The sequence below is a fragment of the Crocuta crocuta genome, unplaced genomic scaffold (assembly GCF_008692635.1).
Source record: "Crocuta crocuta isolate KB4526 unplaced genomic scaffold, BGI_CrCroc_1.0 scaffold402, whole genome shotgun sequence".
Classification (NCBI taxonomy): Eukaryota; Metazoa; Chordata; class Mammalia; order Carnivora; family Hyaenidae; genus Crocuta; species Crocuta crocuta.
Window position 1 is genome coordinate 577,614 of NW_027529633.1, and position 5,959 is coordinate 583,572.

At 34.6% G+C, this 5,959-nt stretch overlaps 1 pseudogene; it reads left to right on the forward strand.

Moving 5' to 3' along the window:
* The first annotated feature begins 1,404 nt into the window (after nt 1-1,404).
* Nucleotides 1,405-3,176, forward strand: LOC144230077 (protein DBF4 homolog A pseudogene; annotated as a pseudogene).
* The last annotated feature ends 2,783 nt before the right edge of the window (nt 3,177-5,959 follow it).

The following is a 5,959-nucleotide window of genomic DNA, read 5'->3' on the forward strand; positions in this document are numbered from 1 at the left end:
AAGAGGTAGTGAGAAGGCAAATTATAGAATAAGAAGGAAATGCCTTGCCAAAATTCTTTTTCATTAGTTACAGACAATGATATCCATTAGTGGCCATTGTCTTGTTGAAATAAAGTGTGCTCAAATCTTTGTTTTTAAATTAAACAAATGAATAATCTAGAAGAAGAAAACTTTTAGAAATTTTTTCTTAAAGACCATGCATTTCTAGTTAAACTAAAATTCTGAAATGAAAGCTTTTGCTTTTGCTTATGTCTACCTAACATTTAGAAGAATATTTAAATACACTTCTATAAGGGGCATGGACAGCAGATTCTTGATGTGTAGGTGAACCTTTTTAAGAAATAATCCACCAAATTTTACTTTGCTCTTGCATTCTACCATAGCAATCAGTTTTTTGCCAGCCCCAAGAATTATTCAGCTTAGACTTTCTTATATTTCTCTATTCGTATTCCTCATAATTAGGAAGCAGCTGTTTCTAGCCTTCTCTGACAGCAACTGTCAGCTGCAGATGGGAAATTGATGATTGAGGAAAATGACAGATTGCTTAATGTCAGTGACTGAATACCACAGTGAGGAGTCTTATAGGGATACAGTATCTACATTTTACATCTGAACCTTACAATTGGCTTATTTCTGTTAGACTTCAGCAAGGAGGCTTACAATTTCTTTTAGAATAAAACCATGAATATATGACTAAACATACCTATAGCTATATCTCATGCTCTTTCTGTATCAAAATCAAACAATAATAATCAAGCATCTTGTTTAAAGCAAGATGGGTTATTAATGAATACATTTGCCAGATCATTTACTCTACAGTTTCCTTTAATATTACAAAACTATTCTCAATTAAACAATACATAATGAAGGCTTATATATCATTAACTCCAGTCTAACTTCTAAATCAAGAAAAGATGGTTACTAGAGCTTTCCTTTAGAAAGTTACTTTTGCATTTAGAAGGGTAAGATATACACAAGGACGAGAATCTCAGGGACAGATGTATGGTTGTTCTGATAATTACAAAAGCTTCAATTGTGTATTTGATTTTAAATCATATATAAATTATTTAATTAACATGGTTTAAAGTTTAGGAAATGTGAACTCAATTGAAACAACCATCTGAAAGTGCTAATTCCTTACAAGTTATACAATTGATTTTTTTTTCTTTTTCTGAAGAAGCACCAATGGCTTATGGCACATGAAAGTAGAGAAGAAATAAAATAAACTAGGTAACATTCAACTTAGAGATATTATGAGAGAGGCAATTTTTAAACATATCTGTTCAAGTTAAATTCCTGATTGTATTCTGTATCATTATATAAATTACTAATGTTGGAAACAATTTGGTTAAAAAACAATCTTTTTTTAAAAATCAGAGCACAGTAACTTAAGCACTTTAATAAAAATCCAAATATAAACCACTTTGAGGTGAAGTATTTTATACTGACTTACCTTCTGTCAGTATATCTGGTATTTGGGAGGGCAGTGAAGAATTTCCCAGCAGATATCAGTTATCTTATTTCAAATAAAAAGGAAGCTAAATTTGCACAAGCCTTATTAAGAATTTCTTCTGTACCAAGTCCATGCTGCACAAACCACTTCACCTCATCCTAGCCATGATGCAAATTCTTTTAGTTCTCTAGATTCAGCATGTTTGAACAGAGGAAAATCATTGGTTGAAACAGCTATCAAGGACCGTGATCTTTTTCATACATATAGTGTATTCAATGCCATATCATTGGGAGTAAAAATTCCATATATTTAAGGGGAAAAAAGTAGGTATTGGCACCCAGAAAGCAAGAACAGGTAGACTCAAAAAACCTTTTGTGAAGGTGGAAAATACAAATCAACTTTATAGACTATTTTATCTTCAGTTGACCAATAGGCCTTTTATAAATTATTTAGAAGCATTCCAGTCCATTTGATGTAGAAAAGCCCTCTAGCATTAAAAAACAAACTAGGTTAAACTAAAAACCCCCAGCAGATGGCAATAAGTATGGTGGCATCCCAATTCAATTCCAATTGAAAGAGAAGAAAAAAATAGATACTGTGAATATTGTTTGTAGAAATGTGAAGATCTCAAAACTCATCTTGTAAGTGAACAACACAGAAACCTCACAGAGTAATCACTATCAAGTTGTTGATGATACTACATTTAAGTTAATTTTTCACTTTGTGGAATATGAAAGTGACATTCCTAAAAAGAAAATAATAAAATACAGTATTTTATGGAAATCCCTCTCTTCTGTTACTGCATCTGTCCTGAAAATGTCTGAACCAAAAGAAAAGCTAGAATTGCAGCATATTTATCAGAAAAACTTCAGAGAAAGCAATGTAGAGGGAATTAAGCAGGGTTTCCTGTACAAAGGAACCCAGGAATTTGAATAAAAGTTTGCTTTTATTTCGAATACATCCTTGACCCTGCAAGTGAATTGAGAGGATTTGATGAGATAACCGCTAGTAAATGTTCCATGTTGAATCCAGCTGGAAATGACATAAAACCGAATTTTACACATCTATGCCTGCATAAAAATAAACACGGATGTATTCTCGACATTTCTGAACATAAATTAATAATAAATGAAAGTGACTTAGAAGAACTAAGGATAGATCACTGCCTATATAGGTTGCAGGCATCTGTACAAGTTTCTAATGTTAATATAGATAACACTGCATCTCAACCAAAACAAAAGTCAGATACTGTGCTTTTCCCAGCAAAAAATCTGAAGGAAAACGGTCTTCATCCTTTGGTCATTATTCTGATCTGTTAGCAGTAAAACCATTCACAGGAGCACCTAACAGCTCAGTGAGACTCCATCCTGAAGTTCTCCTGAGGAGCCCAATGAATGTGACATTAGGAATATGGATAGTGTACCTTATAGTAAGATCCATCAGAGAGTTAAAATATTATTAGGAATAAATAAGAACATCAGTAACCAAGTGTGGTATTGGATAAGGAAAGAACTGAACTTCTTTGTATTTGAGAAGAAAAGACAATTGGCACCTCCTCAGTAAAGTCTCTATTGGACTCATTTCAGACTAGTGAACAGAAGCTAGAAGTTTTGGGATTCACAAGCTACACTGATGTTTTAGATATTTGGAAAGAGGAAGCTTTAATTAATTTGTTGTCAATGTTTTCTCTTCCCCTTCAACTTCTACATATATTGGCTTTTAGACTTAAAAAATAAATTGGGGTGCCTGAGTGGCTCACTTGGTTAAGCATCCGACTTTGGCTCAGCTCATGATCTTGTGGTTCATAAGTTCAAGCCCCACATTAAACTCTGTGCTGACAGCTCAGAGCTTAGAGCCTGCTTTGGATCTGTGTGTCTCTCTCTCTGTCACTCCCCCACTTGTGCACTCTCTTATTCTCTCTCTCAAAATTACATAAACATTAAATAAAGAAATAAATAAATTAATTGATTGATTTTTCAGAGATAAAAGAAATCAGGAAACTACCATAGATATAATCTATACCATAGATATAATCTATCAGGCAATATGCAGACTTTATAAATATTTTTCCAGTTGACAAATGAACAAATATACTCAAAGACAATTTCATTTTTTTCACTTTTCTTTAATTCACATTTATTTTAAGTTTATTTGTTATTTTTTTAGGCATTTACAGTAACTTTTTGTATAGTTATTATACTAATGAGAAAATTGTTTGGAGTAATACATTTATACAGGGCCTCCGCACATGCATCTAGAGAAAAGGTTATTGCCAACTCTGGCTGAAGTGAAACTGCTATCAATTCACATGTATTTTGTTTCCAACTGACAGTATTTTTCTTTTATTTAGTGTGACTCCACACACAAGTTTAGGGAGATTAAGAGTCCTTAATAAATAGTCCCTGTTTTAACCTGGAGCCTCAACACACAGACAGGTATAAAAATATGAAACAGCAAAAGGTCACTTCTAGAACTGATGATGTCTAAACAGGAGAATTTAAGGTGAGATCTATTAGTTAATGAGGATTGCTAATAAATACCTGAAATTAGGAAAGCCTAGCACATTTTACAGGCAAAGTGGGACAATCACATGTTTTTCTAGGGGAGAAGCTTCTATGGAAATGTCACATGGACTTTCAAACCAAAAGTGCTATGAATGAAATACTTGGAACAAATCTTCCAATGATAGGACTAAATATTTTATAAAACACTTTTTTAAAATTTTAATTACTTGCTAGACCAAATTTACAAGCAATTAAACAGAAATTTGGTACTAACGAAGAGCAAATCAGTGGATTGGAAGATAGACCAAAAACATTTTGCCTGTGGAGGGTAAAATATATAGAATAAAAGACACAAGACAGACTCTAACTCTGTTTTTGATGTTTGACTATTGATACTTTCAAACCCCATTTCTACCCAATTCCCTTTTGCCACATAACTCACCAGGCTGATTGGAAAGCCCGGGAGCTCCTTCCCTTGGGGTTGAATAGAACTACAAATAATGCATATTGTGCTTGGGAATCTTAAGGTCAGTCCAGTCCTCCCCATAAGAAGAGAGCTCCTGGTACCTGTCTTCACTCAAGCCAGTTTTGATCAGCTTGAGTATTACCATGTTCTCCACAGAGTATCTGGTCATGTGAGTAAATAAATCTTTTCATATCTTCTGATTTAGATGTGACATTATCTGTTTTGACATCTGAACCAATTTTGAGTAGATTGAAGTGGGGATTGATTCTGCTCTTCATGGGGCAAACAAAAGACCCATGAAAAAGAGCATAGCTTTTATGCAAGAGAAACCAAACAAATCTAACAGGCCCAACTGAAGTCCCAAAGTTAAGTTGTAAACCATCTCTTTCCCATTAGATTTAGTAACAATTTTTCAATCATTTCATGCATAATAAACTTTTTAAAGTGATTGTTTCTCAAATTTATTGTCCCTAAATTATTTCATTACATTTCCATAAGAATGTAAACTTGAACATCATCAGAAATTAACCTAATGTTACTATGTTTTTGCTCTCATCATTATCAGATGGGTCTTTACTAGCTATGTTTTTTGAAATATTTTTTTTGCAGTCAAAAAGAAAGCAGGTGATTTAAAATTAAGCTGCTAATTTCTCTATCACGTGCCATCGTTTAAAAATAATGGTCATAGAGGCAGGCACCTGTGTGTCTCAGTCAGCTGATATCTGTTAATTTTGCTCAGGTCATGATCTCACAGTTGGTGGGTTGAGTCCCACATTGAGCTCTTTGCTGACTGTGCAGGGCCTGCTTGGGCTTCTGTCTCTCTCTCTGCTCCTCCCTGGCTCATGAAACCTCTCTCTCTCTCTCTCTCTCTCTCTGTCCCTCCTTCTTTCAAAAATAAATAAATTAAACATTTTTTAATGTTTTTTTATTTATTTCTGAGAGAGAGAGAGAGAGAGACAGCAGGGGAGAGTCAGAGAGAGAGGTACAGAATCGGTCGGAAGCAGGCTCCAGGCTCTGAGCTAGCTGCCAGTACAGAGCCCGACACGGGCCTCAAACGCACAAACTGAGATCATGACCTGAGCCGAAGTCAGACGCTTAACCGATTGAGCCACCCAGGCGCCCCATAAATTAAACACTTTTAAAAAATAAAAAATAAAAATAATGATCATAGAATAAAAACCTGGTTATTAATCAGAACTTTTTTTATAGCATGAAATTCTAATCTCATTCTTTTCCACCTGAATGACGTGGTATGATGAAACTAGAACAAAAACAAGTAAAACATTTTTTTAGGTAACTCCTTTTTTTCTTTCATACTTTATTGTCTAGTTTCCATATAACACCCCCTGCTCATCCCAACAAGCGCCTTCCTCCATGCCCACTTCCCCTCTCCCTCATTCTCATTAGCTCTCAGTTTGTTCCCAGTATTCAAGAGTCTCTCATGATTTGCCTCCCTCCCTCTCCCCAACTATTTTTTCCCCTTCTCCCCCTGCCATGGTCTTCTGTTAAGTTTCTCCTGTTCCATTTATAAGTGAA